This window comes from Sus scrofa, chromosome 9, assembly GCF_054392235.1.
Source record: "Sus scrofa isolate SSC_HxYL_T2T_F1_AM1 chromosome 9, Sscrofa_HxYL_maternal_Yorkshire_Landrace_v2.0, whole genome shotgun sequence".
Classification (NCBI taxonomy): domain Eukaryota; kingdom Metazoa; phylum Chordata; class Mammalia; order Artiodactyla; family Suidae; genus Sus; species Sus scrofa.
The window spans coordinates 45,333,761-45,347,387 of NC_139391.1; the positions used below are offsets into that span (position 1 = coordinate 45,333,761).

The following is a 13,627-nucleotide window of genomic DNA, read 5'->3' on the forward strand; positions in this document are numbered from 1 at the left end:
CCAAGAGACACAGAAAGGGACAGAGAGAACCAGAGAAGCCAGCAAAATAGGAAAAAGATCCCAGAGGAGGAGAAACTGCATGGGGCAGGGGCCCAAAGACAGTGCAGGAGAGGCAGGCAAAGGGAAGAGAAAGGAAGAGGTGACAGGTCAGAAGGAAGGCTGGTGGAGGGGAGGTGTTCTCGGCAGAAACTGAGCAAGAGATGGACAAAGTGAGGAGAGGTGGAGACTGCTAAGAAAAGAAATCTGCTTTGGGGCGATCCCGTCGTGGTTCAGTGGTTAACGAATCCGACTAGGAACCATGAGGTTGCAGGTTCGATCCCTGGCCTCACTCAGTGGGTTAAGGATCTGGCGCTGCCGTGAGCTGTGGTGTAGGTCGCAGACACGGCTCAGATCCTGCATTGCTGTGGCTCTGGCGTAGGCTGGGGGCTGCAGCTCCCATTGGACCCCTAACCTGGGAACCTCCATATGCCGTGGGTGCAGCCCTAGAAAAGGCAAAAAAGAAAAAAAGAAGAAAAAAGAAATCTGCTTTGGAAGAGGGTCAAGCAACCCTCCTCGCTGCTGTCCTCTTGTGAGGCAGCAGCCGGGCCTCTGTCCTCGCCGCCTGAGCGCGTCTACGGTACCCCGCCTGCCCCACTCAGGCTGGCGGCTCTGGAGAACAAAGAAAGGAACATGCACCAGGACTGTGGGGAGGAGAGTCGACAGGCAGCTGCCGCTACCGGGAGAAAACATCTCACGCCCTGCCTGGCTGCGGGGAGGCTGCCCCACGGAAGACACAAGGTCTCTGCTGTCCAAGGCGCCTGCTGGACAGGATCCAGGAGCCCGAGGCCTGGACCTGGAGGGCCTCAAGCGTCCCGCCCCTTGGCCAGCACACCCAGCCTCCTTCCTAACCCAGAGTCCTTCCTGGAGAAGCCACTGTCTCCCTCAAGGAGCCCCTTCAGTGTGTCTCCCTAGGAGGGCCAGGCCCTGAGACTCCTAGACAGGCCAAGTGGACTTCCGCCCGACTGGGAAGCTGGGCCCCTACCTCTTGGGTTTAAGGGAGGATGTTGTAAGATACACCAGGACTCTTAAGTCCCAGGACTCTCATAAGTCATCAGAGACTCTTCAGCCCCAGACCCTGAGAGTTACCTGTGGCTGTTGTACAGCACCGGGGGACCAACTTGCACCCCAGCCTGCTCCTGCTCCCTGCCCAGGGTGGCTGAAGGGGATGACGGTGGTGATGGTGATGCTGATAACACTCAACACCTGTAGGACCCCTTGCTCACCCAACAACGTCACGAGCATCAGCATCAAGCACAACGGCTGGCGATGCTGGGGAGCACTGCCATTTTACAGATTAGAGAAGGTGAGGCTCAGGGTGACGTCACTGGCCCGGGGTCCCGCAGCTAACACTGGCACACCTGGCATTAGCTCCTAATTCTGTGGATGCCACACACGAGGCTCTGCCCGCTCCTCCTTGCTGCCTCCCTGGCAAGTGGAGCAACGCGTGGGAACTAAGGGAAATGAACATGCTGACCTTGACGCAAGACCAAGCAGGCTCCCTGGTCTGGAGTGTTCGTACCCAGGCCAGGGGAGAAAAATCAAGGTGAGAGAATAACCCAAGGTAAATAGCTTTATTTAACTTCAGCCGCCCTTCAGTGGGGGCTGCCAAGCCCCCTTTTTTTTCCCCCAGTATGGCTCAGAATTAGATTCGGGTGTAGAACTGAAATAGAGACCACCTCTACTCAAACACACATCCACACCCACATTCTCCCAAGGACAGAGTTCTTCATTCTACCATTTCTTCTTTTAAAAGGTAAATTCATCCAACTCTAACAGTCAGTTATGCCTTGGCCTGAGTTACTTAATCAGACAGCTTCCCAAACAGCTGAGATCTGCCTGCAATTAGGTAGAGAAAAGGAGAGTCATTTTGGAACAAGGTGTCATTTTGGAAAGAGCGGCATCATTATCCTTTCCATAACCAAAGTCACAAACATTTATTGTTGGCCTATGGTGGCCCAGAAACTCAGCCATGACCGGGGATGCAAGAGCCACACGGTCCTGCCTCATGGAGCTTACAGTCTAACTGAGTCCACAGGGCTTCCTCCCTCCCAATCTCCATATCGTATCCATGGCCAAGTCCAAGACACGCTTATGCCTGCAGTACCTCTATCATCGCCTCTTCCACTGCTCACTCAAGTTCAGACCCTCATTATCATGTCCCTGGGCTGTTGCAGCAGCTGATTCCATGTTTAACCTCCTCCTATCTGTCCTGGACATGGATTACTGCATGATTTAATCTACCCAACGTGTATTCAGATTACTTCTCTTCCAAACTCAAATGTATTCTTGGTGCTTCCGTATTCCATTTATTTTCTAAAAATCAAAACTTTTTATTCTGGCATATAAATACCTCTAAGTCTATTCCTTTTCTACCCTTCTAGTATTTTCTCCCATTACTTACAGCTAAGATGGTATACTTCTGTCCCCTGCCATGTGTGTACTGATCTCCAGGCCACTGTATATTCTGTTCCCTCTGCTTAGAATGCCCTTCCCCTTCCCTGTTCATTCCAGTTCTCAACCATGGCTGCACCTGAGGATTTTAATAGTAATAGGGAGTTCCTATTGTGGCTCAGTGGTTAACAAATCCCACTAGGAACCATGAGGTTGCAGGTTCAACCCCTGGCCTTGCTCAGTGGGTTAAGGATCCAGCGTTGCCGTGAGCTGTGGTGTAGGTGGCAGATGCGGCTTGGACCCCGTGTTGCTGTGGCTGTGGTATAGGCCAGCTCCTATTCGATCCCTAACCTGGGAACTTTCATATGCTGCAGGTGTGGCTCTAAAAAAGCAAAAAAAAAAAAAAAAAAAGTAATAATAATACCTAGGAATCAACTCAGTTTCATAAATTCCAAACTCAGGGGGTGTGACCCAGCCATCAGTAATTTTTAGAATCTCCCCCTCATTCTAATGCGCAGCCGTGGTTGAGAAATGCTGTCTTTGACCATCTCCCACTCCCGCCCAGGGGCTGACCTGCAGCCTTTCTCCAGACTCAAAGAGCACCTGTGGCAGGTCATGAGCACGGATTTGGCATGTGGCACATTCTGTTTATGCTCTTTAATAAGGCTCTCCTGGCTGCAAAGTCTCAATGCTACCCATGACTTGCGACAGCTGGGGCAGTGCCGACAGCCGGGCAGAGCTGGTTGACAGACCGATGTTCATCTCGAGGAGTGGAAGGACCACAGCTCCCATCGCCAGGCCTCGGAACTGTGCTGAATGCGAGGGCATAAAACGGACTGGAAACCCAGTCCCGTCAACATCAACAGTGAGGAATCACGCTGATGGGATGTACCCTCGAACGGATGTGATGAAAATCATGTTTTGTCTCTGGGATCTTCCTCCACCAAAGTCCGAAGTCCGGTCTAATCACAAGGAAACATCAGACAAACCCCCACGGAGGGGCATCCTACCACAGAGGACACAGTCCTCCTCGAAACTGTCAAGCTCATCAAAAATAAAGCAAGTCTGAGAAACTGTCACAGCCAAGAAGGGCCTAAGGAGAAATAACAGAAAGTAATGTGGCCATCCGGGTGGGATCCTGGCCCAGAAAAAGGACATGAAAGAAAAACTAAAGAAATCTGAATAAAACATTATCTTCAGTCAATAACAACATATTAATATTGCTTCATCAATTGTCACAAATGTACCACCCTAATGGAAGATAATAACATAGGAAGCTGGAGTTCCTATTGTGGCCCGGCAGGTTAAGCACCCAATGCTGTCTCTCTGAGGATGCGGGTTTGATCCCTGGCCTTGCTCAGTGGGTTAAGGATCCCTCGTTGCCAAAAGCTGTGGTGTAGGTCACAGATGTGGCTCAGATCCGGTGTTACTGTGGCTGTGGTGTAGAACAGCAGCTGCAGCTCTGATTCAACCCCCAGCCCAGGAACTTCCACACGCTGCAGGTGCGGCTATAAAAATAAAAATAATAACAATAGGGGAAACTGTGTGCAGGAAGGTTATACTGGAATTCTCTGTCCTAGCTGTTCAGTTTTTCTGTAAATCTAAAGCTGGACTTTAAAAAGTCTAGTAAAAACAATTTTTAAAAATTTTAATTCAGTTAAAACAGCTTTCCAAACCCATCACTCCCACATCTGCTCACCTTCCTGGCAAGTAGGGTGGAGTCCTGTGCCCTGTGGATGGTGTCCAATGCTTCTGTCATAGGGGCTGGGTTTCTTTGATTCAGGATCACAGAGCCAAAATCTAGCAAAGGCTTTTAAAGCTGCCTTTTAAAACAAATGCTCTGGGTCCAACTAGAGGTCACCGATGGATCTGCGGCCTTCAGAGGAAAATGCAACCAGTTTCCCCGATTTGCAAGTTAAGTGCCCATCAAATAAGCATTAAACATCAATTATTCTGTTTAATAGCCTGCGCTGAAATGATTGGCACCCCTTTCAAAATTCCAGAGAAGGGCTTTAGAACCAAGAGAACTCAAGGACTGAGGAGAGAACAAAGGGTGGTAACATTCTAGGAGCTCACAGCGGCTGCAGTCACTTTACCAAATTCCCTGCATTGCCCCAAGGCAGCTGACAGCCTGCAAGCAAGGCAGCGGCCTCTGGCCCAGATCATCACTCTTGATCATCACTCTTGACACCCTCCAGGGTGGCCCTGTCCTACCTGGTCCCTCTCATTACAGGGCCCTCGGGCCTGGCCGGGCCTCCCTGAGCAGCCTCATCTCTGGGTCTGCCTCACCATCCTTCATTCATGGAGGAGGGTACCCCATGCTGGGAGGAGGGCACCCCCCAGCTGGGAGGGGGAACCCCCCCATCAGCTGGGAGGAGGGCACCCCACATCTGGGAGGAAGGCCCCCCGTCAATTGGGAGGCTGGAAGACAGGCCCACTGGTCCCCAGGACTTAAAGCTGTTTCTCTAGAGCCCAGGCTCAATCCAACCTGGCTGCCCGGAAGGGTAGGGGGACAAAACTCCTCAACGTGTAGCAGAGAACTTGCCATTTCAACTCAGAGGCGCCTTTAATGTGGACTGACTTACGGGAAGAGGAAGAAAAGAACTGACCACGAAAAGAATTAAGGCTGTTTCCTTAAACGCGGACACAGTGAATTCACAAATCATAAACACAGGCCTGGTTTCTAAAAAAGATTCCCCGCAAAGACCCCAAGCTGGCCCACCAGCAGGGTCACAGGGCCTTGCTGCCACTCTCCTCCCATCACTGCCGATTGTGACAGTCTTTGCAGCGCCATCCCAGCCATCACCCCCCTGCCTCTCCTAACAGCCCTGAGAGGCAGGCACAAGGGGCAGCGTTGTGTGGCCAACTCCAGCGCAGGCTGTTGACACGAATTGCCCAGAGTGAGTCAGGGAGTGGGACCAGGCCTGCCTGTCCCCAGGGGATCTCGGTCCAGTTCCAGGAGGTCTGGGTGGTGGGCAGCACCACACAGAAGCCCAGGCCGGGGCCCCAGCAGGCTGGGCGGACATGAGTGAGTCTTGCCAGCAGTGGGATCACTCCCCTCCCACGCCTGCTGACAAAGGCCCATTCAAGAGAGGCCAGATGAACAGTCCCAGCCGCAGAAAGAGAAGCCTGGAGCAGCTGCTCAGGCCAGAAGCCCAGGGGCCAGGCCCATGCAACCCAGCCCGCAGCCAGACCACACTACCTGGCAGCTTGACCGACCCCTCCCACTCTCTCTGCCCAACAGTCCACCTCCTTAAAAGCCCAGCTCTGGCCAGCACAGTGGAGCCTACAGAGCGCTTTGTCTGTGTTCACAGTATCTTGCTTTGGGGTGGAAATGGCCTGGGGATGAACCTGGACCCCTGGGCCTGCCTACCTGGAAAACTGCCCTATCTGGTCACATGCACATATGGAAGTTCACCCAACCCCGTTTATTTCTGCTTCCCGAAATGCGCTGTCCCCTCCCTCCTGCCTCACACCCCACTGCCCCAATCCCACAGAGCCACGGCCCACACCTCTCTCCGGGAACCACCGGCACTAGCATGTGTGTCTCCTCCATCAGACAATGAACTCCTGGAAGCAGAGGCACATTCTAGGCATCTCTGACTCTCCGACACTCTGCATAATAGCCGCTCAATAAATGCTGATGACAATGAATGGATGCTTCGGCACTATCCCTTTAAGTCATAATCCAAACGAAGCTCAGGACAACCCGAGGATCAGGCCGGAATTTGTAAATTTTAACACTTTCTCAGGACCTCCCTCCCTGACTTTCTCCTGCCAGTTCTCCAAGTGTCCATCAAAATCCCAGTCACCAAAGCGCTATGAGGGATATGCTTCCTGCTGTTGACTTCAGCCCTTAAGCACCTCCCGGACCTCTGATGGGGATTCTGTTTTCAGACTCTACCAAAGGACCAGGCAGACTAAGAGGACACCCGAGTATAAAGGAATGTATGTACCAGGTATGTGGTATGCACCTGGGGACGAGTGACAGGTAGGAGCCAGCTTACAGGGACAGGTGTACTCTTGGCATCTCCTGATGGGTGAGGATTTTTCCCACATATGTTCAGTTCACAGATACTTCCTAGGTTTTCTCCATGTCTGACACTGTGCCGGGCCCTGTCTGGGGGACAAACAGACCTTAACTTTGAAGAGGTACGAGTGGGAGTGAGCAGCAGGCATGGACGTGAGTTGCTAAAAGCAGGCCCAGTGGACATGTCTTCTAAGGGAAGAATCTACAGAGCATTTCAGGCATAAAGCTTGTCTGGGAATTAGAAAATGCTCTTTGAGGAGTTCCCGTCGTGGCGCAGTGGTTAACGAATCCGACTAGGAACCATGAGGTTGCGGGTTCGATCCCTGGCCTTGCTCAGTGGGTTAACGATCCAGCGTTGCCGTGAGCTGTGGTGTAGGTTGCAGACGCGGCTCGGATCCCGCGTTGCTGTGGCTCTGGCGTAGGCCGGTGGCTACAGCTCCGATTCAACCCCTAGCCTGGGAACCTCCATATGCCGCGGGAGCGGCCCAAGAAATAGCAACAATAATAACAACAACAACAAAAAGACAAAAAAAAAAAAAAAAGAAAAAGAAAATGCTCTTTGAAAGAAGGAGCACTGGAGAGGAACCTCAGGGGACGCTAAACAACAACAATGGCATTCAAATAACAATAACTATGTCATACTATTATTATTATTATTATTTTGTCTTTTTGCCTTTTCTAGGGCCACTCCCGTGGCATATGGAGGTTCCCAGGCTAGGGGTCTAATCGGAGCTGTAGCCACCGGCCCATGCCAGAATCACAGCAATGCAGGATCCGAGCCATGTCTGTGACCCACACCACAGCTCACGGCAACCCCGGATCGTTTAACCCACTGAGGGAGGCCAGGGATTGAACCCGCAACCTCATGTTTCCTAGTCGGATTCATTAACCACTGCGCCACAACGGGAACTCCTATTATTATTATTATAGCAGCTAATACCTACTGAGTGTTTACTATGTGCTAGACACCACAAGAAGCACTGGACACAGCCTATCCTCACTCAGTCCTCATACCCATTGGACAGATAAGGAAACTGAAGCTTAGAAGAGTTAAGAAATCTAAGAAGTGCCAGCACCCAGATGAGACCCCCAAGTCTGTGGATCTCCAAAGGCCGCCACGTCCTACTCAGCAGGTTGGAATGAGATAGATCACTCCTGGGAGGGCCTGAGCGGAGGTAGAGGGCAGTACAGGACTGAAGTGACCATCTGGAGAGGGTGCCTGGAGAGGTAGCTGCGGCAGGGTTCCAGAAAACCTCGAGGCCCAGCACCAGGCACCCATCCTGATTAACAGGCAATGGAGAGGCCAGAGACACCAGGCCCTAGGATCGGGGTGGAAGGAGGGAGCTGAGAACACGGAGGGGCCGAGGCCGTCACCATGGTCTGGGTGAGAGACTGCAACAGGCGAGGTGAGCAGGTGCGCAGGAAGCTGTGAGCGCGTGCCTGTGTGTCAGGGATGGAGACGATGTGTGTGTGAGAAACGGAGAGTGTGTGCAGCAGGAGCCACGTGCCAGGGAGCGTGGGGTCCTGCCTGTTGAAGAAGGAAGTTGCAGAGCCTTCCCCATGGAGGTACGGGTGGGGTCAGCAGGGGAGAGGGGAAGGGACGGGGCAAAGCAATAGATCTACCTGGGCAGGAAGGCTCCAGTGAATGAAACCATCATCTCCCAGCTCTGTGGGTCCAGAGAAGCCCACGGAGGCTGGTATGAGGGAGGGACCCCATTAACACTAGTTAAAGGGGTGTCCGTGAATTTAAGACCTTGCCTCTGGGCCCTTCCAACTCCTGGCTTTGCCCTCCAGCCGTGTGGGGGTCACTGTCATTCCAACCAGATCCTCCATCTTTCCTGGCCCCAAACTGATATTCTGAGCTGCAGCAGCCACATTCCCACGGCCCCAGCCTGGTCCCCAAGGCCCCAAGCCCTCCTTCGGAGCCTCCCGCTCCCCAGAGGATCTTCGCAACAAGCATGTGCCTGTGTGGGCTCCAAGCTGACTTCCTACTTTCCCAGGTCAGAGTCTCCCCTCCTCCTTCCCATTCTGAGCAGTGAAGATGCTGCCAAATTGGTTCTGAGCTTTGGTCTCGGCTGGGAGAGATCCTTCTTCTCATCAGCGCCAGCAACCAGCATCTCCCATCACGCTCTCCAGCTGGCCCCAGGCTCTCTGTCCAGAGGACTTCAGAGACCCACCAAAGGATGGCCCTGGACCTTGTGTTCTCGGAGGTCACATCTCCCAAGACTCCACCTGGCCCTGGTTTTCATCCTGGCAGAAGAGACCAGGCAGACACAGTGCCTGGGAGGGAGGGGCCTATGGCCACAGAGGACAGCACGGTTCTTGGTTTCCTAAGCATATCCCATCCCACAGGGTGACAGGGAGAGGCCTTCTCCAGAGGAACCGGCCAGAAAGCCCCTTCCCACTCAGCTCAGCTGCAACCTTATGTGATGAAATACCGAGTATCATTTGGCACCTGGAGGGCGAAGGGATCTCTTTCAAGATTGTATCATCTACAAAAATGTGGAGAAGGGACACCTTAGCAATCACGGGATTTAACCCCTCTGCTCACAGATGTGGAAACAGACGTCTCAGGTCATGGAGGCTTTCAGTTGCTGGAGATCAATCTAAACCCTTTCCGACTTTCACCAAAAACACAGTTTGCATCCAACAGGCTATCTGTGGGATAAATGCACTTCCCTTGGAGTGCAGCCTGGACTGGACTAGAGCCTGCGTCTGCGCCTCCAGGTTCATCGCCTTTATGCTCCAGGCTTTCTGCCTCCAGGGGCCGGGCCTGTCAGGACCGGTGTGCTTCCTCCAGGGCACTCAGGCAGAAGCTGGTGGGTGATTTGTTAGACAGTGAGACCTGGGGGCTGCCTGGCACAGAATGCCATTCAGATGGCAGCCAGCTAGGTCCAACGGGGTGGGGCTCTGACTTATGGGGGATCTAGAGGGCTGGCTTCCCTGTGCCTATGGGGCATTTCCTGGGTCTAGGGAACTGTTCCTCCTCCCCCCACCCCAGGTCACATCCTCCAAGAAAACAGAAGAGAGCAGGATCCCCACCCACTAGGGCACCCACACTTTGGAAGGGACAGCCTAGGCCCCAGAAGATGGCGGGCACTAGAGAAAAGAAAGCAAGACATGTGGGGTGGGGAGTGTGGGGTCACAGACCCTGGCAGAAGAGTCGGCGGCCTCAGCCACTGCTGGGTGTGTGACCTCTGAGCCTCCGTTTCCCCCTCAACACCATGGCCTTCCAGCTCTGAGAAATCTAGGATTCTGAAGTCAGGGACTCTGCCTTCCTCCTCAACGCTCATGACCCTAGCAATGAACACAGAGTAGGTACTTGGAACAATTCATTGAATGATTGGGTGAAATGGGTCCTCAGGTGGCCAGGAAGGAGACCCTGGCCTCCAGTGTCTGCCACCAGACCCCTAGAGAGGCTACAGATCATGGAAAAGCTCTGGGCATCCAGGAGCCCTTTGCAAACCCGCTTCCTCTCCTAGACACACAGATGAAGCCAAGGAGAAATGAAGAAAGCACGCCTGGGAGAGACAGGCTAGCCTGGCCCTCTTCCTGCCCATCACCATACCTACACTTTCTAAACTCACCTGGCCCCTCTCTTTCATGCTCCTTCTGGCTTCCCTCTCCTCCCAGCCCCCACCAGGCTTTGTCTCCTCTCCCTGTCTCCCCTGCTCTCCTGGCAGTCCCTAGCGGAGGCTCAGAGCCTCCGGCTGGTCCCGGAGCTGCCTGACACTCTGTTATAAGCAGGAAGATCTAGGGGCAGAGCTAAGACCCCTGGGCTGGGCCAGGAGCCTCAGGCTTTCTTGGGTCAAGGCAGGTAGAAAGCAGCTGTGGAGAGATTTAAAATCTGGTCCATGCCCAGGCTCTTACATCTAGCACCTAGGAGAGGCGCCCTCTGAGAGAATCTGGAATTTCTCTCCATCTTCCTCTGGGAGGTTCCTGGGGAGATGTTTCCTCCTGGCCTTCTGAGTCTCCCCTACAGGCACCTGGGCACAGAGCTAGATAAGGCAGGAAACTGCCCTCTCTCTTTCAGCTGGAGGCCTCTTCAGAAGTACTCGTGTGTGTGTGTGTGTGTGTGTGTGTGTGTGTGTGTGTGTGTGTGTGTGTTGGAGGAAGCAATGGTATATGACATTGTGGGTGTCTGTGAAAGCACACACAGTGCAATGGTAGGGTGGACACTTAGCATTGTGGGTGGTGTGTTGTGGTGTGGTGTATGTATGGCGTATTAGGTGTGTATGTGGTATATATGTGGTCGATACATGTGTTTGTGTAGTGTGTTTGTGTAGTGTGTGTGGCAAATAGGATTGCGGTGTGTGTGTGAGTATGTGCATGGTGTGGCAAGTGTGTACATATTTGAGGTGTGTTTGTGACGTGTGCTGTGTATGGGGGGGCAGCTGGAGTGGGTGGGGGCCACATCAGTTTGAGGTGGGAGCTAGCTCCTCAGGGTCTCCTACCCAGTGAGGTCGGGGATAACCAGTATCTAGGCAACCATGTTGGGGGGAGGGGAGGGGATATGGAGGTGAAGCATGGGCAGGAAAAGGAGGGAGGCTGAGAATTGGAGTTTCCATGGCAACTACCGGGCAGGTCACGTGAAAAAGGCCAAGTTGCGGAAACACATCCACACATATAAAAAATGAGGGCGCTGGGCCCCCAGAGTGGGAGGGGTCCTTCCACAGAGGACAGGGGCTGCCCACTGATCCATCTCCAAACCTGGAAATCTGGGGGGCGCCCTACGCCAAGGAGACAAAGGAAGTGGAGACAGAGGCCACGTTCATGGGGAGAAGCCCCAACAGCCACAGGCCCCTGAGTCCGGAGGTGGGCAGCAGGGGCCTGGCCAGGCCCATTTCTGCACCGTGGCTGCTCCCTGCTCCCACCCTGGGGAGCTTCCTCTACCAGCCACCACTTGTAAGAGCCCAGAAGCAAGTGCCTGGAGCCCCAGGCTGCCCTTCCATCTCTGCACTGACGCCCAAGAGACACAATGGGAAAGGCTCTGCCAGGGGCAGCACCGCTGGGGAAAGAGGGCTGGGCACTAGGAAAGGAGAGGAGGGGACAGGGCCCCCTGGAAGAAGCTGGGGCTGGTTAGACAAGGGGAGAAGAAAATTGATGCAAACACTCTCATCAATCCCGCGCCCTGGAATTTCAGCCCTTCTTTACCTGCCGCCCCCGCCCTCGCTTGTGCCTACTGCCCAGCCCCAGCTCCCCTTGTCCCCCCAAAGCTCCGAGCCCATTTTGCATGGCTCCTGTGTTCACACTCACAGCCAGCCACCTTCCGTCTTCACATCTGCACACTCCACTCAAGTGTCCAGAGCTTCCAAGTAACAAAGGGAAAACTCCCCCTGGATGTAGAGGGGAACAGCTCTTTCCCCTTCTCCCAAAACCAGTGCCACAAGCTCCAGGCAGCAGCAAGTGCCTTTCCAGTACAGCTTCGTCCCCACCGACACCGCCTGCCTCCCCTCCGCCCCTCTTCTCTTCCGACGCCCACCTCCTGGTCTCCATCCACCACCCGGTTTCCGCCGCCCAAGCGGCAGCGGCCCCGGGAGGACCGCTCACACCCACCGAAACAAACAAAACCTAGCAGCATGCCGGCGCCCTACGACCCGTCCCCACCCCAGCCTCTCTCCCTCCTCGGAAGAACCCAACTTTGGCACCTTTGCAGCCGCTTACCTGCACAGCGCGGTCCCCTCCGGAGACAATCCCAGGAGGACGTGCCGAGTCCGGAGGAGCCTGGGAGTGGCGGGGCTGGGGGCAGGGCGATGGGCGAGGCTTTCCCTTTTTTCCCGCCTCCCCTCCCAGGAAGGGCTGGAACGGGCTGGAGTGGCGCGTCCTGCAGGGGTGGGGACTGGTGGGCGGGGTCTCGGCCCAGCTGGGCTCCGGCGACCGCGGTGTCACCGTCCGCTGGCCTCCGGGGAGCGTTTGCACGCGGACCCTCTCCCCGTCGCCGTGCTGCCCGTCGCCCGCCGCTCCGAGCGCGCTGCCGCGGCTCCCGGGTGCGGGAGGGATTCTTTTTCAAAGGGCGGGCGGGCTCCGGGAAGCAACAGGAGAGCGTCGGCGAGGGGGCGGGCCAGCCCCGGCGCGCACCCGCCGCCAGCTGTTGCTCCGTGCTTTTCCTCGGCTGAGGGTGGGGAGGGAGCGAGACAAACACGGTGGCAGAGCTAGTGCCTCTCCCAGATAGTAAACTGGGGGGAACAGAAAAATACGAGAAAATAACCCAGCACCAGACACAGCAACCCACGTTAATTGGGAGGCCTGGCAATTAACGGGGAAGTGCACCTAAGGCACGAATGGCTGTGTCGTGGGCGCGAGGCGGTTCTGGTTGGAGTTGTCATTTTCAGCGAGAGCCAGGAGGGGTGCTGGGGGCGGGGGCTCGCCGGAACCACAGATTCGCTGCCCAGATCCCCCTTTTCAGGGCCCCTCATCCTGTCCCTGCCGGCTCACAGTACCTCCCCCTCCCCAGTCCCCTCCGCAGCTCCAAATTCCAGGCGACAAACTGAATTAGAAGATTTAAATGCTAGCTGTGTGTCTCTACCTGTGATGTGACCTTGAGCACATCATGGAGCGAAGCTCTTAAGCCTCAGTTTCCTCCCTTGTGAAAGGGATGTGAGAACACTGACCACCCCCCACCCCACCGGGAGGCTGAGCCCTGCGCTCAGAGGGAGTGCTGGGTAAGCAGGCATCTCTACTGAGCGAGCGGCGGGAGCGGGGCCTGTAGGAAGGGCCCTGGGCCAGGCACTGGCAGAAAGCACGGACATGGACACGGCAAGGGCTGGCCCCTCTGTTGTAGCCAGGAAGCCCTGCTGTCGGCAGTGAGGCTTCTAGCCTGAGCCGCGATGGAGACCAGTAGGATGAGGGGTGTGGGGTTCCTGAGCAAGGCTGTAACTGTCCAAGCCTGAGAGGGGCTGCAGGTACTTCCACACTGACCCCGAACCCTGGGACCGTGGGTACTGCCAGGAAGAGACTCAGCCCTGGCCTTCAGTTTTCTCCTTTGTGAAATAAAGGAGATGACTAGGTAAGCCAGAGCCTGCTTCCAAGATCAAGCCCTAGGTGCTTGAATTATTGTAACACATGACCCAACGCTAGATCCTTAACCCACTGAGCCAGGCCAGGGATCGAACCCGCATCCTTACAGAGAAATCATTGTGTTCAGCTTACAGCAACACTAGATCCTTA

General features: G+C 54.8%; 1 protein-coding gene across 4 annotated transcripts in view; it reads right to left on the bottom strand.

Annotated features, from left to right (window-relative positions):
• Positions 1-12,200, bottom strand: part of FXYD6 (FXYD domain containing ion transport regulator 6) — a 35,423-nt gene extending 23,223 nt beyond the window's left edge. For 2 of the 4 annotated variants that reach the window (XM_005656634.4, XM_005656632.4), the window contains exon 1: positions 12,125-12,200. The gene's annotated coding sequence lies outside the window, so the exon portion shown is untranslated. Of the gene's footprint in view, positions 1-11,716; positions 11,900-12,124 lie in introns of those variants that run through there. The other 2 variants (XM_005656636.4, XM_005656633.4) reach the window with 1 other exon arrangement.
• Between the last annotated feature and the right edge of the window lie 1,427 nt (positions 12,201-13,627).